This window comes from Chinchilla lanigera, unplaced genomic scaffold (assembly GCF_000276665.1).
Source record: "Chinchilla lanigera isolate Chin_1 unplaced genomic scaffold, ChiLan1.0 scaffold00116, whole genome shotgun sequence".
Taxonomy (NCBI): Eukaryota; Metazoa; Chordata; class Mammalia; order Rodentia; family Chinchillidae; genus Chinchilla; species Chinchilla lanigera.
Window position 1 is genome coordinate 2,698,698 of NW_004955517.1, and position 27,329 is coordinate 2,726,026.

The 27,329-nt window shown below is 43.0% G+C and overlaps 1 pseudogene; it reads right to left on the minus strand.

The window, feature by feature from the left end:
* Positions 1-8,311: 8,311 nt before the first annotated feature.
* LOC102029779 lies at positions 8,312-10,154 on the minus strand (annotated as a pseudogene).
* Between the last annotated feature and the right edge of the window lie 17,175 nt (positions 10,155-27,329).

Here is a 27,329-nt window from a genome sequence, read left to right on the forward strand (position 1 = left end):
AGATTGACTTTACATAATGATATTACATCCAGAAGTCCAGAAAGTAGATTTTAAGTGGCATAGGCAACTGATTTCCAGGCAGGTAGCTTAAAATCTTTACATTAATTAAAAATATATTTAATTTTAAAATAGGAGCATTTTAATTACAGAATTCATTATTCTTGTTTTTTGCATTTTGCATGCAACACTGACAAGGTCTTTGAGGGCAGAAAACACACACTGAATTTTCCACACACCTAGCTTAACGCTGGGTATAAGAAACGCTTAATAAATATCATTTAAACTAGGGTATAAACGGATAAACAAAACCTTACATGCCTACAATCTTGCTCCAGTGTTAAGTATCCCAGGCCATCATTTATATTCACAATCTTTGCAAATCCATTTTTCTGGATTTTTTTTCTTTTGTGATTTGCAAGACAGAGAGCATAAATCATCTCTGCTCAGAACTAAGCTCTTTATCTCCTAAGGAAACACAGCCACTGCCTCATATGTTAACTCCAAACTACCAGTGACTCAGCCCTCTATAAAACGCAACTCACACTTCTTTCTGTCCCTTTCAGAGTCAACAAACACGAAGAATTTCTGGGAACATGAACACACTTCACGGTTTTTTAAGATAACCAGGGGACATAGTAGTGCAGAATGAACGATGCTTCACAAAGGGGAGCAGACAAGTTAGCAGGCAGGGGCAACTCTCCCAAAGAGATGTCCAGCCAAGGACATGATGGGGAAAGGACATGGAAACCAGTGAGGAAGATCCTCTCCTTAGAGATTTAGTCCACTGGCATATTAATGGCTCTGAGGATCACTGTAAAGAGGTCAAGTTGCTTTCTTTCTCCAAGTTTTATTCCAGTATAATTGACTGGGACTGGGACTCAGACTGTAGATTGAGACTGTCCCAGTTTCATATAATAAAAATATGTAAATATTTATACTAAATGATATTTTGATATACACATAGATTATGAAAGGACTATCACAGTGAACTAATTAACCCTTCTATCATCTTACACTCACCATGTGTGTATATGTGTGTGTGTTGAGAACACTTAAGATCTACTTTTTCAGAAAATTTCAAAACACATTTATCAGTTACTGTGCAGTCCTCTTGCAGAGCGTGAGGTCTTCAGAAATTATTAACCTTTGTGTCCATTGACCAAGAGCTCCCCATTTCCCCTTCCTCCACGACAGCCCCTGAGTTTGACTTTTTTCCTTCCTACATACATATGTGTGAAATCCTGCCATATTCAATGCTCGGTACCTGAGTTATTTTACTTAATATTCTCCAATTTCATTCAGTTACTGCAAACTGCTGAATTTCTTTCTTTTCTAAGGTCAAAGGCAATTCTAGTGCATGTGTGAGTGTGTGTATGTGTAAGTGTGTGTGTACCACATTTTTTCCCCCCACCATCTGCCCATGATCCCTCGGTTATTCCCATCCTTAGATGATTGTGAAGCATGCACTGGACATGAATGCAGAACTATCTGCCAGGTAGTAGTTTTGTTTGCTGTGGATATATACACAGCAGTAAAATTGCTATATACTCCCAAATGAAATTGCTGGGTTAGGTGGTAGTTCTGTTTTTAATTTCAGAGGAACCTTCACACTGTTTTCCCCAATATCTGTAGCAGTTTACATTGCCACAGGCAGTGTGTCAGCATTCCCTCTTCTCTTTCTTTCCTGTCCTTTATCTTGAATTTTATAACAGTTGTGAAGAGATTAATAAAGAACTCAACCCACTTTTTAAAAGTAAGTATGCAGGTTTTCTGAATCTCATGGTAGAAAAAGAATTTTCAGGATACATCAGTACAGAGGTGTGAGAAAGATTTATTCACGGTAGATACAGGATGCATTCAAGAGCGGAGTGTGGATGCTTAAAGAAATGAGGGACAATACTGGGAGCTGGAGATCTTTTATATGTTTTGAGAAGTGGAAATCTTTGGAATTCAATAATCTACAGTCTGAGTCCCAGTCCCAGTCTCAGTCTCCTTTTGTCTTAGTTTTAGTTGTAGAGGGTGGGAGAGGATGGCCCACCTTTAGTGAGCTATTCCTGTGGGAAATGCCAAAAAGGTGGCCATTTTGGTGAAAGAGGACCATTTTGCAAGTAAAAGGGAATGGGCAGATCCCTATACAGCTGAAAGGGAGTTGTCCAAGTTTGCTGTTTTGGGAGAAGAAAAAATGAAAGTGAATAAACTGGGCTCCTGTTTTGAAGCTACAGTTTTTTTTAAAGTACAATTTTTATTTTTATTTATTTTTTTATTTTATGGAAAAAAAACAAAATTTCATAACAAAATAATAGGAGAATAACAGCAGTCAATACATTGCAGGTTGTTATCTTTAAAGTAGTTGCTTGGGGTATAAGATATGGCATAAAAATTTCTCCAATTGCTATTAGCACAAACCTTCCTTTTTAATAAACTAAAAAACACTTTAGTTTAACTCACTTTCCCCCTTTTGCCTACTGTCCTTTCTCCTTTCACTCATCCTAGTTCCTTTATTCTTTTGAATAATTTCTTTCCATTTCACAATATTCATTGTACATCTTAGACCTTATTTACTCTTTTAGTTTCTTAAGAGATAATACAATGATAATTTCTTAAGAGATAATACAGTGTTTACATATGTGTGTCTGATTTACTTCACTTATGAGTGTGGTCTCTAGTTGCATTCATTTACCTAAAAAAGTGTCAAGTTTATCCTTCTTTATGACTGAGTAGTATCCATTGTATAAAAATATCACATCTTTTTCATTCATTCCTTGGTTGATGGGTATTTGGGTTGTTTCCAAGATTTAGCTGTTACAAATTGTGCTGCTATAAACATGGGTATATTGCTGAAGTATGATGTTTTTAATTCTTCTGGAAAATACCCAGAAGGGGAACAGCTGGGTCAAGTGAGAACTCTAATCCTAGTGTTTTGAGGAATATCCACACTGATTTTCACAGTGGTTTTACCAGTCTGCACTCCCACCAGCAGTGAAGATGGGTTCCTTTCTCCCCACAGCCCCTCAAGCATTTGCTGTTTTTTTATTTTTTGAAGATAGCCATTCTTTCTGGGGTGAGATAAAATCTCAGTGTTGTCTTTTGTATCTCTCCAATAAACAGTGTTGTTGAACATTTTTTCATATATTTACTTGCTCTTTGTATTTCTGCATCTGAGAAGTGTGTATTCATCTTAGATGCCCATTTTTTGATTGAGTCTTTGAATTTGGGGGTCTGATTTTTTTCAGCTCTTTATAAGTTCTAGATAGAATCCTTTGTCTGAGGGAAAATTGGCCAAGTTTTTCCAACTTTCTGGGTTGTCTTTTCACTCTGTTGGTGATCTGGTGATTCCTTTTGATGTGTAAAAGCCTTTAAATAAGATGAGACCTCAGTTGTTGATTTTTTGAAGTATTTCCCAAGCAGTTTGGTTTTTGTTCATGAACTCTCTACTTGCACATAACTCTTCAAGATTTCTACCTACTTTCTCTTCCAGTGGATTTAGTGTTTCTGTTTTAATATTTAGATCTTTAATCCATTTTGACTTTATTTGGTAATAGCATGGTGATAGACATGGGTCTAATTTTAGCCTTCCACATGTGGAAAGCGAGTTTTTCCAGCATCCTTTATTAAAGAGTCTATCTTTCTTCCAGTGAACATGTTTTGCCTCTTTGTCAAAGATAAGGTGGCTGAATGTGTTTGCAGTTGTGTCTGCATTTTCTAATCTGTTTCACTGGTCTTCAGGTCTGTATTTTAACATTTTTATTTCTTTTTCTACTTTCTACCTAGCTTTATTTCTTCTATGGTACCTCAGAACTATGCTAAACCAATCAGTGGATGAATCCAGGATCCTTCACCCAAGATCACACACCCATGATCCAGCAACCTCCAAAAGCTCCACATAGGAGAGTGCTTCAGGCTTTTGTAAGACATCTACATATAAGTTATAACAGAGAGACTTTCACAAGGATGGAAATCAGACCAACCACAGGGAAACAGTAAAGCATCCTAGCCCCTAAAATAAAGGTTATCCTAAGCAGCTCACCGTATGACTGAAACTGTTTCCTTCAGGTCATGAGACATAACTGATGGTGTCCCTTTTGCTTTTCATTGCTAATGTCACAGGTGTGCACCACCTGAAACCTCCTGAGAGCCTGGACTGAGCCTGTGACATCACACACCTGTACGTGAGAGAAGGGACTCCAGGTAGCTACTTCACTCTCATGGACACACAGAAAGACAAGCAAATAAAAGCACCACTTTCAGCTGGGAGAATGGTCTAGAAGAGGTCACCTGCATGGTGAAGCTCAGGGAGGGAGTGTGCCTGGAAAAATGTAGGGAGGGCTCCAGGAAGGGAGGCAAGCAGAGGCAAAGGCTTAGAAAGGCATCAGTAGATTGGGCTAGAGAGTCAATGAGAAAGATGACCGACAATGAAACTTCAGGTCAGGAAGAAATGACAGGTGAGGAGAGCATGGCAGCAGGTTGACAACACGTTGGGCTCTTCTCCAAAGAACAGTCCTCTGCTATTGCTTAAAGGAGAAAATGTCACTGTGCAAAGACACAGCCAGGGAGCTCAGAAGTAGTCAAGTGAGCCCTAAAGTGCCCTGCGGACTGCACCCGTACCGTACCCTACCTCCCAACTCGTGTGCCTCAGGTCCCTTATGTTGGGGACCTTTGGGCAGAATGAAGAAGGCTCACAGCCCCTGAGGAACTGGTGGCAATGATTCCCAGGCGAGTTCAACATGGGTGTCACATGCAGGCAGATCAGAGCCTGTCCCTTCAAAAGCACTTTCAGTCTTTTGGTGCCGGGGTGACCTCGATAGGTCTGTCTAGGTTACCCTAGAAACATGGGAGAAGGGAAACAGTGCCAGACCCTGACCCCTCACATCCCTGGTCAGCAAAGACAGAGGGACAGTGGCTCTTTTGCACCGAGTCCTCAAGGGTCACTTGACCTATGTGGGACACACCCTGCTCCAAGGATAAATTCCAAATGCCTGGCCCATGGCCCTCCCCCACCCAGAAAGGACTCTCCCATGCCTGCCCCAGAATCCTAACACCCCTAGCTGAGCAGACTCTGGGGCATCTGAGACAAGGTGTGCCCACATCAGGACTAAGGCTGACAAACACGTCGGACATCTGCAAAGCCCCCCGGGAAGAATTCTGGGGCAGAAAAGGAGGGCAAATGTGGGCACAGCTCAGGATGGTGGGTACTTTGGGTGCCCTGTCTGGATGCCTCTTTGCAGGCAAGCCCACTCCTAATGCGCAGGGGAGTGGGAGCTGTGCATCATGATGGACAATGGGGTTGCTTCACCCCAGGCTAGACAGCTTGTACAACATGCCCTCCCCAAGGCACAGTCAAGGACAGTGGGTAGCAAACTCCAAGGCTTGGTCTCCCCCACCTAATAGCAGGACAACAGGTTGTGCAAACCATCTCCAGAGGGTCGTGAGTTCAGCCCAAGAGCAGACTGCGCATGAGACCGAGGCCTGACCATCTCCCTTCTTATGCCACCTCCCAGCACAGCACCTTCTCCATAAACCACAAACGCGATCTTGGGCAGAAGCAGCTCAAAGGAAGCCGACGTGGGCGCTGCAGCGTGTGACTGTGCTGGAGGACTGCGGAAGGATCGCTTTGCTTCTCTCCTCCCGGTTCCCCGCACACTGCCTCTGTGCGTATAAGAGACACATTTAAAAGAAATGCACTTCACAAATCACTTTCAGTAATGCAAAATATCCACGGTGAATCATGACCTTGTTCCACAAAGAGCAGTGCTGGCTAGAGGTAGCAGAGAGATCGGTTAGGCTAGCAAGCTCCCCTGCCCTCTCGCATCCCTGGTAAGCAAAGGCAGAGGGGCGGTGGGTCTCCTGTCTCCACGGAATCCCCAAAGGGGACTGACTTGTAAGGGATAAAGTTCGCTCCAGGCACAAGTTTAAAATGCCTGGCCTATGGCCCTCCCCATCTGAAAAGGGCTGCCCCTTGCCTGCCCAGGAATCCTGACATCCCTGGGTGAGCAGAATCCCGGGCATTGAGACACCTATTAAGGTCCCCCCGTGCAGCTTGTCTCAATGGCAGAATGCAGATGACATCTGCAGAGAGTCTTCAAAACTAAAGCACAAGATGACTATACTCGGAGCAGCACCACTGCGAACTGCTCGCGATGCTTCCCTGTTTCGGTGCTTGTTCTTTTCTTGCTGGGTTGAACTTTTTACTCGAATCCCACATCATGTCCCTCTATCGCCTATCACCTCGTCTTGACTGAAAACCTATTCCACCACTGTGTGGCGAGCTCTCTAATATTTGGGTTACAGTTGGTGCAGAGGACCTCTCCTTCCTACTCTCCCTTTCTGCCTTTTCTTTGGATCTGATTGGATCGTGTTTCCCAGCCTTCTCCCAGTCTCTGTCTCTGAGTGGAAGGGCAGTGCCACGCCGCAGGGGAGGGAAGGAGTGCTCAGGAAGAGCTCAGCTCCCTCAGCTGGCTGTTGTCTCCCACTCGCCTTGTCCCTCTGCACTGCTGTCTGCTGAGTCGCTCTTTTGGATGGAGTGTGTGTTTCTTTCTCATCGTGTATACTCTACAGGTATTTTCTTTGAGAATATCATGGGTGTTACACTGAAAATGCTAAGGGGACACCACTCTGGTGTGAATTTGTGCCAGCTAACCTCAGCCACATGCAAAATCCTGCCCCCCAGGACCCCGGCCTCACCCACTTTGGGTGACTGGATTTGTAGTTTCACCCATGCCTGCCACACTCTGTCTTAAAAAGTACCCTCATGCTGGATTTTATTGTTTTCCTGCATGTGTCTCTTACATCATGCAGAACACAAAACTAGTCCCGACTTCCATAAATATCCATGTATTTACCTTTTCAGAGTTATTTTTTCAGACAGGTTTGAGTCTTGGCTTAATATCCTTTTGTTTCAACCTGAAGGACCCATTTTACCCAGGGCAGCCTAGTAAGAGGGAAATAAATCCTTCAGTGCTTATACCTGAGAATATCTGAATTTCTCCCTCATTTTTGAAGGACATTTTAGCTGGATATAGAATTTTTAGTCAACGGACTGGTTTTTTTTTGTTTTTTGTTTTTTGCTTTGCTTTGCTTTTTCATGCAAATATCAACCCATTTCCTTTTGACCAGAGGGTTTTTTTTTCCTTGAAATTTACCATGAGGCTATGATTTAAAGAAAAAAAAACTGCAGACACTTGAGCACATCAGTAAAGTCCAATATTAAATTTACATTCTTTCAGACTATGATTACAATCTGATGAGATACCAATATAAAACTTAATACAAATGTTCAGCTATTTAGGTCAAACTTTCTCCACAGAAGCACCTGCCCTCAAAGACATTCCAGTTTGAGACTCAGTTTTACAATAATGAATAATAAATATTCATCGAAGTCATACAAGGTGATAAAAAAAGGAATCTATAGCTCTCCACATACTCTGAACCTAATAAAACAAATCTAGATTTGAAAATTATTTTTCTTTAAACATTTACCAAGAATGAAATCAAAGATAAATATAAGGAACAACAGTTTCACTCTGGTTAGATCTGGGGGGAGGGGGGTGTTGCTATTTGTTTCTTTAAACAAATACAAATAAAAATTCTATTTAAAAATATAGTAGTTCAAGAAAACATTATAAATTGCATTCTAGACATTCAAAAACTATCTTACAATTTAAATTTCAATGGCAAAACCAGTAGATTTTAGAACTGCTTTGGAATCAATATAAAAAGAAAAGTTCTATTAACACCTTTTATTCAGATTTTAATCATATCAGTGAAAATCAAATTTTTCACATTTCCCCTATGACAATTTTTCGACCCCAGAAGGTAGTTACAACTCTCAGAGAAGAAATAATGTAGACTTTTCCTGCCTCCAAAATTGTTCACCAAATCCTATACTTCTCACAGGCCTTTAAAACATGTGGAAAATAATAAATATTCCAACAAATGAAACAGACCAAATATCAGTAATAAGGAAGACACATTGCTTTGGGGAAGTGGGTATTTTGAAAAATCCAGTCTATGCAAAGCAAGCAAGGAAATTCAGTCTTTTTTTTTTTTTTTTTTTTTTTGGTTTTTCTCCGGTACCAGGAACCGAACTCAGGACCTTTCGCTTGCTAGGCAGGCGCTTTTGCCCCTGAGCTAAATCCCCAGCCCTAGTCTTTTTTCTTCTTTAAAATCCATTACTCCTCAAATATCATTCCCCATGAGACTGGAAGTAAAGGGCTAAGAGGCCAAGAGAGTGGAGGGAAGGAGAGGAAGCCATACCATTAACACAGAAAGAAGTAGAAGTGTACAAACTTAAGCAGTTTATAGTAGACTGGGTCGTACCCCAAGACACCAAAGGATGGCTAAAGAAGTTCACCGTCCTGCAGGAGCTGGGGTTCTGTGCTTTGTGAAGATTAGTGAAGGGCAGTTCACGGCCTTGGAGCACCCCCTTCTACTCCAAGTCCTGGGCTCTGCCCCTTTCTCCTTTGGGAGGGCCCCGCATTCCTGCCCAGCCCCCGGAGGTCCCCAGGTCCTTGCTGGCGGTAATCTTGACAGTCCCCTTCCTGGCAGGGCGAGTCCACTCTTCCACATTCAGACCGACTTCACCTGTGAACACAAGGGGAAGAATATCACTGAACAGCATACAGTAGAAGTCTGTCAGTGCCGTGGAGTGAAGAAAAGCAGATACACTGAAGTTCACTGTTGCTAAGGACCTTCTGCACAGGCTCAGAATCATCAAACATAACGAAACTAAAACTGGGTAATTTCCCACTACTATTTATACACAGCTCCACCACATTCCCATAATTTTGAAAGAAATCTTTAAATTCTGATATGTCCACCTCATGAAGCAGGTTACCAGTGAAGAGCTGGTGACTGTCAGGATGTTTCACAGTTTTTTGGGGTTCAACACCACCTTGTTACCCAGCCCCATGGACTGGTTTGGGTCCCCTCTGGGGAGGAATATTTATTCGTTCTGATACTCACTGAGCCCTCTGAGGCCTCTGTGGTGGAATCTGAGGTTCAGGCTTAGACTCTGGACGGAGTTGTGGAGCTCGTACTTTAACAACTCAAGGAGGTATCCCAGTAACAGGAACAGCTCCTCCAGGAGGAAGGTCTTACTGCTCACAGATGCCCAAGAAAATGTCCTCAGGTCTCCTGCATTGTCTGAGCTGTGTCTGTAGGTGCTGGAGAAGAACTCTTCTGAGCATCCTTAGGAGTGGTTTCTTCTAATACTAGTTCAGACTTTCTTCTTGGATTTCAGATCCAGGTTTTTGTGCTCCTTCTGGTTCAGGATCAGGTGCTGGTTCCTCTAAATGTTCTTCCAAGTCATTGCTGGAATTGTGATTATAGAAAGTTCTAGAATCATCAGGTACAACCTCCGCCATCTGCTTTCTTTCTTCAGGCCCCTCTACCTCTTCCTCAGAACCCTCCTGAGGCTCAGGGCAGGGGGTGGGGGCACAGCTTGCTAGCCACTCCTCTCAATTCTCTCTCATCACTGCCCCTTCTGCGCCCTGTCCACAGGTGGACCCCTACCGGTGTGCCAGACCACCAAGGTTTCTGAGGAGAAATCTAATGATTATATTTTGTGGGAAATTATGATGGTAGATATCTTCCTGTTAGCTTCACAGGCATTACTGTGCCTTATTGAGTTTTATAAACAGAACATTATGCTATTCTAATATCAGTGAAGTTGGAGCATCACTTTGAGCCACTAAGAATTTATTATTTTTTATTTTCTGAGACAGGGTCTTGCTGGGTAGTTCAAGATGGCCTTGAATTCACTACGTAGCCTACGCTGACCTTAAACTCAGAAAAACCCCCCCCCCACACCCCCAAAAGCGCGGGGTACACAGGTATACCACCACACCCCGCGGAACCAGGAAGAATTTAAAGAAAAGGAATTGGATATATCGAGTATAGACACCATGAAAATTTTAAAAACAAACCAGAATCAAAAAGGACTCTGAAGCATTCTGAAGTTTTAATCTCTAAAAAATTAAACGTTGATGTCCATAGCCTGCATTAGCAAGAAACTTTGTGACTCTAAACCAAAAGGTCTTGGAGGCCAAGAAGTGAGTCACCAATTGTGGTCTGGCCGGTGTGCCTGGGCCAGTTCGAAGTCTGGTGTCACAGGAGCCGTGTGAGGTCACTTCTAAGGTTAGCTGTACATAGGCCATGGCTGTGGTGGGGGTTTGTCCTGGAGAACTCTCGTTGGTGACCAGGGATTTGTGCACAATGTGTTTGTGGCTATTGGTCTGGTGTTTTGGGGCTTTTGGAGGTTTGTTCCATCATGATGCCCAGTTTGGGTGCTGAGCACACTGAAGTACCACCTGGGCTGGGCTCCACAGTCAGCTCCCAAGAAAGGATCCCCACTGCTAAGTAGTGAGCACGGGACAACGTTGGGAGCGGCAGCTTTGTCGAGGCTCCGCTGGCAGAACATCCTGCCACTGGGATGCAAGTGGCCGCTGAGGTGCTGCAAAAGCAGAACTTGGAACATGCCTTCATTACAGCTGAGGTAGAGAGCTGAAAGGAGCTACAGCACTCTAAAATCACTCAACTGCAGGAGGCTGTTGAAACCCGTGACAAACTGTGCCTTGTACAAGAACACGTGAGTGTGGAAGACGCCAGGCAACACATCTGGAGGGCCACCTGTACGTTAACGGAGAAGGATGTTCAGAGATTATTCCTTCAGCTCGAAAGCCCTATGGTTTTGCCTACAGAGACCTCAATCCTGAGAATCTTATTGGACTTTGAAGGAAATATGAAAATCATTGACTTTGGGATAGAGAAGTTTGTTCCTGGGCAGAAAGCAACCTTGGGTGGCTGCTCAGCAAAGTATGCTGCCACCGAATGATTCTCAAAAATACCACACCAAGGCCCGCTTGTGGATGTCCAGAGCCTTGGCATTCTACTGCATCAGTTGCCTGTGCCTCACACCCCTTTCTATGGGAGGGGCAGACACTACCGCCCTCCCTCCCTCGCCTCTGACCTCCAAAACCTAATCTGCAGCCTCCTTGCCCACAGTCCCACCAAGCGGTCACAGTAAGGCAGGTCTTGAGGCACCCATGGCTCTGCTGTGAAGCACCTCTCAATCAAACTGGGAGGAGGAGAGGAGGGAGGGGCAACTCATCTAACTTGTGTTCTGCAGTCCAAAATGCATGCTTCTAGCCGAGGTCTCATAAACGCTGACTCTGGGAGGTACTGATCTCCAAAATCATTCACACAGGTGTTGCCAGACCTCAGCTTCTTGCTCACTGCTGATGAGAGGCTTCAGCTCTTTTCCACCGGAGTCTCCCCACAGGCTTCCTGAGTGTTTTCCTGACGTGACAGCCCCCTTCTACCAGAACAAATCATCCAAGAGAGAGACAGCGAGCATCAACATGAGCATGAGCATGAGCCCAATCGGAGCTGTGGTCTTATATGATTCAATCCAGACAAGCTGCACCATCACTTCTGCTGTACGCTACTGGCCGCACAGACTGACCCTGGCATAATGTGGCAGGGACTACACTGGATGTGATCACCAGTACTCGAGGACCCAAGCTGGGGTGACTCCTAGAGCCTTCCCCACTAGGGCTCCTGCTCATCACCACAGAAGCCAGCATGCCTGATGTCAGCGTGCTATGTGGTGGGAATGTAACAAAAGCTGCTCAGTTCCTATAGAGTAAGTCTGTGGGGCGGGCATTACTGTCCACACTTAGTAAGTGGGGAATAGGAAAAGTGGAGCAGTGCAGTCACACATCTCCTACGTCACAGGACCAGGCATTCCCCAGCGCGTCATTCTTCAGAGCCTAGATCCCCCCACCCCAGTCTCTGCTTCTTGTAAACTGGCTCCTGGCTCTAAATCATCCAGGCAGCTTCTCTCCCACGTGGCTCAGCACCTCCACACTCCACTTCCCATCCCACCACATGGATTTTAAGGCCTTTGGATGCCTAGCATTAGTCTCACGGCTGAAGTCCTGCTGTTCTGTCCCTATCTGAAGCGGTCCTTTGTGGAGGGAAGCTCAGCCTCCACAGAAGACCACATGGTAAGTTTCATAAATAGTTCATGTACACTTGAAATCAGTGGGTTTGCACCATTGGAGCCATCTTTCTATGCTCATTAAACAAGTTTGTGTCATAAGTTACTTAAGCATATTACGGTCTGCAGTATAAGGGTGAATGTCAATGTTTTGTTGTGGATTTGTATATATCATTAGATGTATTCAAGTTTTCTCTAGCAGATAAATTAATCTCTCACCATTATATATAGTCCATCTTTGACCTGGAAGAGGGTAAAGGGGAAGGGGAGAAACAGAAAGGAAAATGAAAATGAAAGGAAGCCAATTACCGCAGGTTCATGTGTACAGTTTAGTTCCTTGCAAAAGTATAATTAGTCTTCCCAGTAGCCATCAGCCTGGACAGTGGCTGCAAGTTCCAGGCCACCAGGTTTCTTCAAAACAGAGTCTCCCTGGTTCTGTAGCACATTGGGGTCTCAGCTCCACACACAGCGTTCTACTCGCAGCGCCCCCTGGGGGCAGCCTGGGATTTTCTTCATTTTTAATTGTTATTGGTACCTGTTTGCAGCACACAGTGATCACGTTCGTTGTGGGGAACTGGTGCATGTACATAGCACACCTCGATTCTCTTCCCCCTACCCTTTACCCATTTCTTATTGCTTTTTTTTGCTAGCATCAGGTTCATTAATCTTATAAATTCATATAATGTTAATTATCATAAATCAAAAACATAGATTAGCAGTCAGGTTAACAGGCTGGAAAACATATAAAACACATAAGGCAATGTATACTAAATCAAGATCCACTTTTAGATACACTGGCCCCGCTGATTAAAATATGTAAGTCCCCAGTTTATGAAAATTTGAGTTTTGAACTTTCACAAGGGTACTGTGTAACATGCACAAGTGTACCATATAGGATTCCCTTTGTCACGTTGTGAACATATCCAATCTATGAATGTTTTCCTAGAATGGAACTCATTTGTAAGTTGGAATTTACTGTAACTTTCTTTTTCTCTCTCTGTCTCTCGGTCTATGCCTTTGTCTGTCTGTCTGTCTCTCTCTCCTTATTGTCTTTATTTTGCACTTTGGGCATATATAAATAAACATGTACTAATTAAGCTTGTATATCTGATTTACTTCACTTAACATTATGGTCTCAAGCAGCCATCCATATACATTCTCAGGCTTATCCTTGTGTGCTTGTTATATAATTGTGTTATAAGAGTTAGAGGCACCTAAATATTGTGCAGTCCAGATCATGTCACTGTAATTATTAAAGATTAGGTATTACTAATGTGTACATTTATAAACAAGTACGTTCTGCTTAAATGTCACTCTGGTAAGAAAAGATGGTAAAAGATAACAAATTTAGGTAAAAGTTTCTTTATGTTATTTAATACTTTGTAATTATATAAAGGTAACTAACTAAAAAGTTATATTAAAATGGATATTTAATTGTGTTTTAGAGATAATAGCAAATCTTAGTGGTTCTAATATAATCATGTCATCATGATAGTCATGCTAAAATTCTGTTACCATTGATCTCAAATCTTTCCTATAAAAGCTTATCACTGTTATCTGTTAACATTCTGTAGGAACTCAATTTCTGTGATAACCTTGATTGGTAAGAAATAACAGTTTTCCAGTCATACTTTATATTTTAAGGTGCTTGAGATCTAGATAAAATAGTTAAACCTACCACTCCAACAATAATTCTGATACAACTGATTTTTCCTGGGTGTTCAACAACTGAAGTTTGAAGACCAAAGCTAAGGAAGGATAACCAGGCTAATGGGACAGCCAACATTTTGGACCTGGTTGTACCAAGGTCAACAAGGACCCAGGAATGAGGAGAAATTTCTGCAAGAGACTACAACTCCAGTGAGTCACCCATTCACCTGAGCAGGGAGATTGTTGCATGCTAGAGCAGGAGTCAACTAGTGCATGCTGTGCTCAAAGGAGAGTCATTAAAGAGAAAAATGTCTCCCATGGTTCCATGGGAAGCCACATGGTCAAGCAAAACTGTGACCCATCTTGACAGATGACACTAGCAGAGGAGCTAAGAGGCTCTATACATGGTTCCAAAAGTAACCCCAAAGAGCCTTTGAGCAAGGGGTTAAATTTGATTAGTACAGGTCTCACTTTAACTTGTTTTTAAACACTCATCAAAAAAGTATAAACAAAGATATATAAAAATAATAGTAATATAGGGTAGACATAGAAAGGGGGCTCCAATCACTATACTGATCCTGAGACAGGAGATTAGGATGGGGCATAATCTGTTAATTATAAAAGCCCAGGACACATGCACTCAGGGTGCAGATAAATAGAGTCTCTTAATAACCCTAACTCACCGCAGCTTAAATGGGCACCTGTACTGAAGCTCTTGTTTTGAATTGGAGCCATTATGTGAATAATTGTGTTAAGGCTATGGCTCTCAGACTCTCAATAGTTTAGCTAACATCCCTTTGTCGTACTTTGTCCTCCACAAAAACATGGAAATCTGACCTGTTCCTCTTACGTGGGCTCTACATCACCAACGTAACAGTCAATAGGCACTAACTCCCCTTCCAGCACCCCATATAAGGAGGATATGTGTCTCTTATGGGGAAATATTAGGGCACGGTGAAAATGGCTAGGGAAGTAGGTGAGATTTGTAAATTACATATGTGCAGAGCAGTTTCCAAAGGCCAGCGTGTGGGCTTTCCATGAGAACTCAAGCACTTTTTTTGTTAAGATGGCCTAGAGCTGATGTCAGCCTGAGGAGTGGATGATACAGAAAGGGCAGTCCACACAGTGTACTACGTTCACTCTTGCATGGGAGCCTGCCCTCGTGCTGTAGGGTGCACTTCTTTTCCTACTTTTAGTTGTCTCAAACTTGCTCTGCAGGGCCTGTTTCTTTTCCTACCTTTAATAAAACTCTGCTACCATTTGTGCTTGTCTGACCAATTCTGTGCTCAGGACAGAAATAACCTAGAGATCACCTCCAGAAGGAGACTCTAGCACCCCCAAATGTGGTAACATTGTCAGCCCAATTTTGCTAATATGAAAGGAGTCTAGGGGCTGCCATGTGACTTGCACAAGGTCATTACCTTGGAAGTGGAGAGGACACAGTTTAACTCTTGCCTAATCATGCACTACATGTCTTTTTCCATTTTGCTAGTCTACTCCTTCTTTAGAGAGGATGGAAGAAATACCATATTGCAAAAAACTCACAAGAAATATCAGCTGCCTGTTATTTATCCACAAATACAGATCTCAGAAAAACCTACTTAGAAGAGCCAAAAGGTGTTAAGATGGTTTTGGAAACATACACCAGAAGTAAAATTAGTGATTAAAAAAACAATAACTGATTTTGTCTTCAAAGACTTCACTTTCATGTTTTCCTGTGGATTGAACTACCCTAAGGAAGATTCTAAGATACATTTATTAAACACCATATCTCTTTCTTTCTTCCAATCTCTCTCTCTCTGTCTCAGGACTGAACCCAGGACCTTTGCACTGAGCTATATCCCCAGCCCTTTTTCTTTTTGAGAAAGTGTCTTGCTAATTTGTTAAATTTCCCTAGTTAGGCTTACACTTGCAACCATGCCTTCAGCCTTCCAAATCACTGCCTCAGCCTTCCAAGAGGCTGATATGTGGGTATCACCATGCCTGGATCACATCTTAAGTTCTTAAACAGCTCATCCATAGGTTTCCACAGTGAAACATCAATAGAAATTATCTCATAACAAGGCATGACTTCATCTCTAGTGATAACCTTACATATGCTTGTGGATTATTTGTGTTACCATGTATATTTTCTTTTGTTACTTTCACATAGTATTGCAAACTTGGTAGCTTGAAAAAACACATTGATTGTAGTTCTGCAAGTCAGAAAATAGACATAGATTTAATTGGGCTTGTCTTGGCGGGGCAGCTTTCCTTTCTGCACACTTCAGCAGAGAGCCCCCTTCCTGGCCCTTTCATCTTTTCTGGGTGCCTGCATTCCTGGGCTGTGGCCTCTTTCTCCATCTTCAAAGCCAGCAATGACCATTCCCATCTTTCTCAGCTTGGGTCACTGTAATACTAACTCTCTTTCCTTAGTTTGCAATCACCTCTCCTACTGTCTCCCGTGCTCCCTCCAGGAGTGGGACTTATCTCTAAAGCAGAGTTGGTTGTGAACACCTTTAAGTTTTGCAGTCTAGGTTAATGAGTTAGCATCCATTTAAGGATCCTTGGTAAGGTCATCTATTACCAACTTTAATTTCACCAGTAACTTGAATTCTCCTTGGCCATGTAGCATAACATCATCACAGGCTTTAGGGATTGTGACAGTTGACCGATTGTATCAACTTGAGTAAATAACACCCGACTAAACTGGCTCAGCAAGTTCTGGGTGTGGAAAATAATGGCGATACCATTATAGCTAGAATGGTATAAAAGAGAAACAGAAAAGGAAGGATTACTTCTGCCTTCTTCAGAGTAGCTCCAGTCTTCACTTTCACGTTGGATGTCATCTTCTGGCTTGCAGGATCCTTCAGCTTTGCATTGTAGACCCTTCACCCTCCTCGCATGGATTTTCACTGGATATTAGATGGAGTGCCAGGCCTTCAACTGATTCCTTCAGATCCCATGTGCAGGCAGAACTTTTGCACTCTTCCATATGCATCTGTGTGGGTAGCCATCATAAGCCAACCTGTATGTATATATGTGTTTCTCTAGTAAACACTGGCTGATGTAGAGATTAAGACATGAACATCTTTGGGGGACCATTATTCTGCTTCAGAGAGTTATAAATTCTCCATCTTTGGCTTACATCCTTCAGAAGTACATACAGTTAAAAATATAAGTATATACAGTCAGAACATTCTCCATGCCTGGACTTCTTATTTTTATCTACCAGCTAAAGTTAAATATCCTAGTCCTTCAATTTTCTACTGCCTGTGTAAGGTAGCATGGCCAAGTCTTTCAGTTTTAAAAATGGAAAAAATCTGGGAAAATAGAGATGAGTTGGTCATCCTACTAGAAAGAGAAGAAATATTTTAAAATCCTCCCTGAATTGGGCCCTGTTCTTCTTTCTAAATATCCATATACTCTCTTAATTGTTAAATATTAAGTGGAATTAAAGCAAATATGTGTGAATTCTTGGCAAATTTGTCTGGGTCAAAACTTAGCTCTGCTGTTTACAGGCTATATAATTTTAATACATTATATAGTGTATAATACATGGTTTAACTGCTTTCCCCCACTTTCCTAGTCTGTGAAATGAACAGGGAAGTATTTTCCTTCTGAAGTCTTTATGACAACTACACAAGGTAATATATAGTTTATTATAGTACCAGACTTGGAGTAACTGGAAATAGTTACTACTCTTACCTAATTGGCTCAGTAATTTAGAAAAAGATTTCCAGTCACCATGGGCAAAGCAAAATGGTGATAAGAGTGTGGCTATCCTGTCACCCAACCCTTCGTCATGCCTGGCTTATTACAGGTCAGGGGTTAGGATCCCAGCTTCTCTATTCCTTAGTATAATGTCAGATAATGCATTTCTCAACCTGAGAATAATAATATAAATAATAATAGTATATCTCTCAAAATGTTATTGCTTGAGGAAATAAATGAGAAGATGTTAATGTCTTAGCACTTGTCCTGGCTTATAACAAACACTTATATAGACAGTTATAGACAGTGTTGGAGGTAACAGTATGTCAGGACTTTTTATTACAATTGAGATTAACAAAGTATGGATTTTATCTAGAGAGAAGTCGGAAGAGTCATGGTGGATTTTCTACATGCAAATAACAACACCTCAACAGGTCCCGCTGTCTCCCCCTCCCCCCCTCCAGAAGTTGGTGGCAGTCCTCCTCTGTGCTGTCTTTCTCAAGATGACTTTCCTGACATGACAGAAGGCGGCAGAGACCACTACAAAGTGCCCCTGAACAGGATTTAATATTAGCCAACTGGCTTTCCATGTTTACTTGTGATTAACCCATTGGTTTTCCGTGTTTACCTGTGAGCTGTCTGAAGCTTAGGCACCTTGTCTGAAGATGGGCAGTGGACTCACAGTAAATAAACCTCTGTGAGTCCCTGGTCACCCTCAGGCCTGTATTGGCCTGTGAAGCTGTGACGCCTCAAAGGACAAGATAAGGCCACAGCTGAGGACGTTTGGCTCCAACCCCAATTAACTACAAGGAGACTGCAGCTGCAGGCTCCACATTCCTACAATAAATACCAACCTAAAGATAAGGTGGTTCTCGTGATTGAGATAATTTACTACTTGGGAAAATTTTCCCAAGGTCCTATTAGATTCCCATGTTTTTTTTGAGTATCCTCCTTCTTTGTTTGAAAACCAAATAAATACGGGCTGCCCAGTTTAGTCTTGGTCTAAACTCAGAGAATATTGAAGCTGTAAGAGAGCGAGACCCTCCTGGAGCTCTGAAATCATTTCAATTGTCTCATTTATCTAAGCCTTTGCTGTCCACTTGCTTGGGAGGTTGCAGGCCTGATCAGCCCACAGTAACTAAGGGTTATTTAACCTGATAAGAAAGGACTTAGGAAAACCTGCTCCTAGGATGGCCTCATTGACCCATGTGTTTTCTGTGCCTGTCTTGGTGCTGATCACTGTGGCCAGGAAAATGGAACATGCGGTGGAGGAAGCCTGGGTCACAGCCCATCTCTGGAACTGAAGGAAGTGGATTCAGATCTCCAGTTCCAGAGCAACTAAGAGGAGTGAATGGAGGACCCTCAAGATAAAATTAGAAGAAAGAGGAATGGATCTGGGGCATATAAAAACTGCAGATGTCCTCTGCTATGATGTGGTTATTGTGGTATTGTCTGAATATTTTTAGGAACCAATTCTGGCCAAGGAATAAAGGGGTTCATAAGCTGCTATCCAGTGCGACTCCTACATAAACTTCTCAGGCAGTACTTTTGGCAGAATGGTTCATTCTTCTGGCTTAGGTTTCTGACAGGGAAAAAACACTTCCTAACATTTCAAAGCTGCCCACAGAGTAAGACTGTGATGGTTCCAATGTATGTCCACAAATTCTTTGATACTCAATCTTCCTTTGAATATTTGGAGCTTCACTGAAGTCTCCCAGATACTGACTGGGCTTAACAAATCCTTGCTAGTGAATGGAGTGTGAAGGAAGTAGCAGTATGTAATGAAGCCTTTTTTCCCCCTCTCCTTCTTGAGCTGCTCATTCTGGTAAAGAGCAGCTACCATGCTGTGGGGAAATTCAAAGCTTTCTGTGGAAAGTCCAACATCTGGGAAGCGATAAGTGAAGGCTTCCACTAAATAGCTGAGAGTGCGCCGTCCTGGAAGAACACCTCAGTTCTAGTCTAGCCTTCTAGTTCTACAGCCTCAGGTGACATGCTGCCCATTACTTCAGTGTCAAAACCACCAGCCAGTGTCTTTCTGGCTCTCAGAAATGGGGAAATTATAAATATTTGTAATAGCACTCTGCTAGGTTTTAATATAACTTACTATATAATAATAGACAATTCATACAAAGACACCAAACCAAAAAGCATCCATGTATTAACATGGGAGAAGCATACTACAAAGCCTGCTAAGAGAAGTACTGGGCTACAACTATACAATATAGGTTTGATTTAAGGTAGTAAAACTAATCTTGAAATCAGCTTATTAATTTCATATGCTTATAACACAATGTCAAAGCACATACTTTAAAATTGTTAATTCTGTAAAGGATCATAGGATTCAAAATGTCTTCAGTGTTTAATTATTTTCTTGCTTGTCCTGCTTTTAACATTTGCCTTTTAGTTACAAGGTCCAAAATCATTAAAGGAATAACTCAAAATGGATTGTAGAAGGTAAAAGCTAGATGCTAGAAGCAAAATGGGTCCTAGAAGGTACTTCTTGAGCCTCAGTTTCTTCATCTATAAAATGGGAATAATGATAATAACACAACTCAAAAGATTGTAAATGTGATCCTACTGAGACCATATAGTCTATGTTAAGAGATTTACATGGCCAAGAACACAGTACAGCACTTGAAAAGTAATTTCAGGTTCAAACATCAACTTCAGGTTCAAGTAATTTCAAAATAAATGGCTATTCACTTAGTTTTTAGTCACTATAGCCAAGCATGGAAGGAAGCAACCTGCTCCTCACGTTCTTTTGCTCTTTTCCTGTTTTGGTCTGCAGTACCCTACATCTTTGCGTTATCCTTTCCTCCAACTACTTCTTCCTTGTGTCTGTGCGGGGTGATCATCACACCCTCTTTATAAAGTGAAGAAAGAGAAGAAACAGAGGCCCATCTAGATGCTTTGTGGTGCACAGGGGGAAAGCAAGGCAGGGAAAAGTCACTTGTCACTTGTTTTTACCCATCGTCCCTATCCCAGATCAGGCTCCCCTTGATACTTGGAGACAGAATCTAACATGTAGGATGTTGATTAAGGATGGTGCTTGGGACAAACACCAGTGGTTGGGAAGTGTAGGGGAGGGGAGGGGAGGGGAGGAGAGGGAAAGGGAGGGGAAAGGGAAAGGGAAGGGAAAGGGAAAGGGAGGGGAAGAGAAGGGAAGTAAAGGGAAGGGAAGGGAAGGGAAGGGAAGGGAAGGGAAGGGAAGGGAAGGGAAGGGGAGCAGATCTGGTTGATCTCAGGGAAGCTCTGGAGTCAGACGGGCCCATGAGAGCTTTACTGAGTTGGGCTGAAGTAGGGCAGCCTTTACAGTTTCACTTTGGTCAACCAGTAGTCCTAAATCACCCAGACCAGGTCTTAGGGAAGACAGGTCTCTGCATCTGGGGCAAATCCTGAAGGGGCTGAAGAGCGAATCTGTCTGCAGCAGGACTAAGGACAGCCTCAGCAACAGCTTAAGGAAGCTCTGGGTGGCTCTCTACTGCGTTCACCACAGTTAGAGAGGGTACAACAAATGTGCCTGGTACTTCATAGATGATTGATAAGTAATGACTATTAGCTGGCTCTGCCTCAAGGGCTTCTTCCAGAGCATTTTCATGAGCTCTCTTCAGACAGCTTCACTATATGGATCCTCAAACTACAGAAAACTCAGACTAAAACATGTGGGCAGGGACAGGGCCTAGGCACCAAGACAATCAGAAAAATCCTCTCCTTTTTTATCTGAGTGTTGTCTTTAATGGGCTGTTTCCAGGAGCTGTAGATCATGCACAGAGTTTTCTGGGGTCCCTGGGATCATCACAGATGGGTGTGCTGCTATCAGGCACAGTGCTTCTTTGGTTAGCTTCTGTGAACTTGGCGTTCACAGTTAGCACTGAGCTCTTCTACAGGTTGCAGCAGACTTTGCCAATGATGATGCAGATCTGCACTTCGAGCCAGAGCCAGTGGACTCTGGAAGCAGTGCTTGTGCTGGAGCTGGGGCTCTCTCTAAGGAAGGGTTTTGCCATCTCCATGGTTGCAGGCAAGGGTAAACTTAGTAATCTCTATCACGACATTCTGTAGAGAAAATCAGGTCAAATGAATATCACAGGCGGCCTTGAAGGAAAACAGAAATGACCAGGCTGGAGCCTCGGGGAAACATGAAGAGAGGGAGGGCAGCTTGATTTCCTTTTCCTGGGAATGAAAGGTCTGTGAGCCGATTCAACTGAGGAGCTCATTATTTCTCCTTTCTCTCTGCCATTCTCTGGCAGTACCAGGAATTTACTGATAGAATCAAAGCAATCACCACTTGACAGCAATCAAGGGCCAGCTTTGGGCCTGCCGCCCTGGCTGGAGCTTTCATTCCTTCAGCAAATACGTATTCTAGGGCTAGGTGCTATCCTGTGCCTGGGAAAGAACAGTGAGCTGACAAGACCCCGCATTCCTACCCGCGGGAATGGAATATTACTGGACCCGGGCTTAGAAATTGGAATTTGAACCCTAACTTAAGAGCCCCGAACATAAGCTCGTACCCTTCACCACACATCAGACCATCTATGCCCCCCTGCTTCACAATTATGCCCTCTCCTCTCACCACTTTATTTATTTTGTTCTTGTTCTCCAAGATTTATTGCCTTTACAATGCACCATGGGAAGATGGGCAACTCTGGCATTTCCAAGAAATTTAAATGCACTGGGTATCTGCTGAAAGATGGAATTGCAGATGTTCAGCAGTGGAGAAGAGGAAAGAGTCCTATGGTCCACTCTCCCCTCCCTCACTCTCCCTGACTGCCGCCTGGTTTCTTTAACCAGTACTCTGCACAAGAGTCACCCAGCTTCTACCTGTGTCCTAGCTCACTAGGATCCTCATCCAGTTTGGACACTCTGTATAGAGTTGGTCGTCCACAATTCAGCTGAAAACACTTGGGTCACTGTGCTTCCCCCATGGGCTGACTCATGCTTGTTCCAACCACTTCCCAGTGCCCTCCATGAAACTAGTTATTTGTGCCAGGTTCCTTCCTCCGTCTTCTGGTCCCTCAGCTTGGGATGCTTGTCGCCTGTGTTCATGTAGCTGCAAGGCCTTGATTTAAATGTCATTTCCATTAGAAATCCTGTTATTGAACTTTCAATTATCCTGACTGCCTTTCCTTGCTGAGTGTGCTGGATGGCTGGACGAGTGGATGGTGCGGGTAAAGTGCTTTTCAACTCATTGTCCTGATCCTGCCTTTTAGGCTTCACTTCACAGGCTGGCTTTTACGTCTTCACAGGACCACTTTCATTGTTTGTAGAATGAGTGCATAGCCTTCCTGGCATTTTGTAACTAAACCTCTCTGATTCTTTCTATGTTCCATTGCAAATCACAGCATGAACACAGCTGCTGAATTGTCCGAAAGGCTACTCTTATAGCTAAGTTTGGCTCAGTTGATTCTGAGCAGAAGGGAACGTAAGTCATGGATGAAGAATCCCTCACAGAGTCAGTAGTGAAGGGCAGGAGCGACGAATGGAAACGGTGACAGAAAATCAATATCGCCAGCAGCGGCTAAGTGCGGAAAACACCACGTTCATGTTATTCAGTTTCATTCCATTACTGCAAATGCCTGTAGCCATTCTCCCAGCCAGCCCATTCCCCAGGAAGACCAAAGTTCATCCCAAAAAGGGAATGAGTCTGTAGGAAAAGCTACCTTACTCCAAGTAAAATGGCTTACGGTTATTTCCTTTTTCTTTACTGTTTGTATTTGAAAGGTCCGGAAATTCTAATGCCTGCGTACCCCTTTTGGCCTGATCCTTCCTAGAGCTACACAGTCTTGCTTGAGTGTGTAAGCTTCTCATCTACAAAGAAAGAGGGTGACAATTTGTGTATATTCTCATATTTATTTCCTTTGAGAAATGGCTAGTCAGATTATTTGCTCCTGCTTCAATCAGATGACTTGGGTTTTTTGGTTTTGTTTTGTGTTTATTTTTGTTTTGTTCATGGGTGTTTTGAGATCTTTGTATATTCTGGGTGGTAATCCCTTGTCAGACGGATAGTTGATAAACATTTCCACCGTTCTATAGGTTGTTCTTCATCCTGTTGGTGCCTCTACTGTACAGAAGCTGCTTAGTTTAATGTAGTTCCTCTGATCTATTTTTGTTTTTGTTATCCGGTTTTGGCATTTCCACCCCAATTTATTGCCTATACTAATGTCTTAAATTGTTTTCCCTATGGCTTTTAGCAGTAAGTTTCCAGCCTCCACTGAGGTGATTGATCCATTTTGAATTGATCTGGCAGGAATGTAGGTGAGAAACAGGGTCTAATTTCATCCTTCTGCCTATAGATACCTACTTTTTCCCAGTGCCATGTATTAAAGAGGCTGCCCTTTCTCCAGTGTATGATTTTAGAACCTTGGCTTTATAAAAGTTGATCTGATAGAAGAAAGGAATAGCATAATAATTGCATAGGTTACAAAGGCTAGGAGAGATAGACAGAGGTTGGATTCCAAGTCCCAAAGTACAGTTAGACAGGAGAAATAAGTTCCACCGCACAGCAGAGGCACTGCAGTTCGCAGCAATTTATATGCCACAACTTTTGCTCAAGTTGGAAATACACTGCAGACTCCTTCCCATTGCCCACAAGGTCAGCGCATCCTCCCCAGCTCTCTAAAATCATCCTGTGTGTGGGTTCCACTTGCTGAGTGTGCTCTAGCACACCAGATTGAGAATAGTTAGCACACGACATGAGGGCTCCTCCACATGGACACTTCTTCTCCTTATCACTGCCCAAACCCCAAAGCTCAGATCTCTATCTAAGTTTTCCCCACCTCAGTGAGGTTTCCTGTGATCTAAAATAGTTCCCAACCTCATTTATTTCCATCATGGCAGTTTTCTTCGTATGTCCTTTTCAAACATTAGCTTCTAACAAGCTATGATCATTTTATTTGTTTCCATGTGCATGGGAGTTGGTCTCTCTCCCTTCATTAAGATACAAGCTCCACGAGAACATGGACCAGTTCTTGCATCGCGAATGCTGAGCATTGTGTAGTGCTTGACATACAGAAAGGCACATTTAAAGAAATCACTGTATGACTACTGCAAAAAATAAATTTCAGGCTCACATGTTTTCCAAAATGGTAGGTCCCTGAAGACAACTGGTTGGCAGATTGATCCCAGTCGTGGTGCTGTTTATTCACTCAGTGTTTATCCACTGGAGAGAAAGTGCTTGCACCTCATAGCCAAGCTTTCTTAGTGAATTTTGTTTTACCAAATCTGTGCATGTGGTCCATAAATGGAAATTCTCAAGGCTAACCCTGGTGCTGTGAGATTAATTTCCTTCTTCTCCAGCTCAGCCATGAATCCAGAGGAAGTGGATGATCCAGATTGGGGGGTCTGAACCTAACATAGTTGGGGACTGGTGGCCATAGAGGATGCCACTCAAGTCTCCCTTCAAGAGAAGCTGCTACAGGCATCACAGAGGGCTGCCAGCCTCCAGTCCCAAGCCTGTCAGACCCACTGTCACATCCCGCCATGGCTGAGCTTCCCCAAGGCTGTTTGAGCTGATAACTGAACACAGGAGAGGGCTCAAGACCCCATCCTCTGTTCTTGATGCAGCATTCCTCTAGTGAGTAACTCTGCTCAGCGAGATCGCACTGGCCTCCTGACTTTTGCAAACTTCTCAGACTGCCCAGTTCTCCTTCCTTCTCTATGTCTACCATGTAAGCACTCTCTCCACCTTATCCTGCTCTCTCTCTTCCTTCTTCCCTTCTCTCAGTAAGCCTTTTGTGCATCCAATCTCATCTTAGCATCTGACTTCTCTCAGTGTCCCGAGGGACTAGTATGAAATTAAACCACGTTGCAGGTACATATTTAAATATAGGTCTTTGCAGTCCAAGGAAAACAAGCAATCAAAGGAGAGAGAACGATCCTGAGACTTAAGCTTCATTAGCTTCCCAGTAAATCCACCTCTGGCAGAAGCTCCCCAAGAATTTCCAAACTTGGATGACCTTGGGATCATTTGGGGAGCTTCACACAATACTGATGCCTGTTTTCTACCTGGGTCTGGAACACGACTTGAGAGTCAAGATTTTCAGAATCTCCCAGGGTGATTTTGATGTCAGCCTGAGATGACAACCCTGGCTTTTCATGGATGGCTGCAGGAACAAATCACCTTCAGAAGAGATTCTGATTCCTGGCTTTGTTTTGATGACAATGAACAATTCTGCTTCAGGGTTTCTGACTTCAACCGGTTAAGTGATGCTCAACAAGACGCCTGTTAACCCCACAGGTTTCTGTCTAGGTCTGGGAAAGGGAACTTCAACAGCTAACTCATAAAACCAAATGAAACAATGGCTGTTAAAACACTTGAAATTACTTTAGGATTATTAATAATGATTGCACAGTATGTGCCTTGACAGGCATGAGTCTATAAGCATGAGGAGGAATGTATAGATCTTGGGTAAAGATGTGGAAACCTTCCCAATTGCTAAATTTATTGAGATATTAGCAGAGGCAAGCACCACCCATCTTATCTTGTCTGTGTGTTTGGTGGTGTCAGTAAAACATAATGACCCGCTCCACAGGAAAGGAATTTGCTTTTGCATAAGAATCTTTTGAAGATGCTGGTTAAACATGCAGATGTCATGGCCTTAAGTGAAATCCAGAAAAGATAAGAGAAGATAGGAATGAGGCAGGTGTCTGCATTTTAATCATCATTTTAATAATCATTTATTCAAATTGAGGTGCCTCCACATTGTTAGTGTACTTGGATTAAGAATTTGTCCCCAGTTAAAATGACCGTGACCTCCATTTCCCTGTGAGCATTTCATTTCATGGCAAATCTATTTCCACATCAAATTCATCCCACTCAAAATGACCAGTTGATTGCAAATGATTGATCAAGAGTGTATTTAGCACCTTGCAATGGAAATACTTTTAAATGTGTTCTGAGAATGCAGTGTATACAAATGAACAAATATAAATATCCAGCAAACATTGAGCTATTTAAAAACATAAATCTAAACTTGTTTTTCTGCAGCATAAATTCAGCAAGACACATGAAAGTGCGGGAATAACTCTCCTAATTGCTTCTTACAAGTCCACACTCATGTTAGATCTAACTCATGACTTCACGATTTCTCCCCTGGATCTTGAAATACTGTTCTAAATGGCCTCCTGCCTTAATTCTTACCCATTTCCCATGTCTGATAAGACTTTTCTCCTTTAGTGATACAGTGCCTTGAATACCACATTCTTTCCCGTGCAGCAGCCTCCCAGGGCCCTTGCTTGCAGGCTTCCACACACAGTGCTGTGTCTATTGCCCACATTCGAGTTGCCATAGAGCTTGCGAGAAGCGCAAACCATCAAGTCTCGCCCTGGACCTACTGAATCAGAATCTGCCAGATCCCCCAGTGATACATTTGTTATTGCAGTGAGAAAAGACATTCGACTTGGTCCACAAAGCTTCTTGGGATTTGACCCTTGCTAAGGCATACTTTATTTCCTTTTCACAGTGAGCAGCTATAAACTACCTGCAGCTTTGTGAGTACACTGGTTACACATTTTTCTTATTTTGCGTACACTGTGTGCACAGACACACACTGGGGCTTGCCTGAGCTTCCCTCACCTTTGAAGCCTCTCCTGAACCTTTCTGAGGGAATCACTTACTCTCCCCTCTCCTGTGTTTCTGTGTCACTGTGATCACATTATGCTGTCATTGTGCTTCGTTAATCTGCTTTCCCAGACTGTGGCTGCATGGACAATAGGGCCTATGTGTATTTGTAATATTCCCATCTTGTGCTTAGTTAGTATAATCTTGAAACAGAATTGACTGAGTAGAATTGGTAATCTATTGACAGGGTGACAGAGTAGATGACAGTTCTGGTTGGGGTTGCAAATACCCCTTGAAGGTTTAGTCCCCAGGGGGTGCTGTTGGGAAAGGTGGAGTGTTGGGGCTGGGGCCTAGTGGGAGCTCACTGGGAGGTGGGCCCTGAAGAGGAACTCTGGCCCTTTCTTGTCTCTCTCTTGATTCCCAGCCATGAAA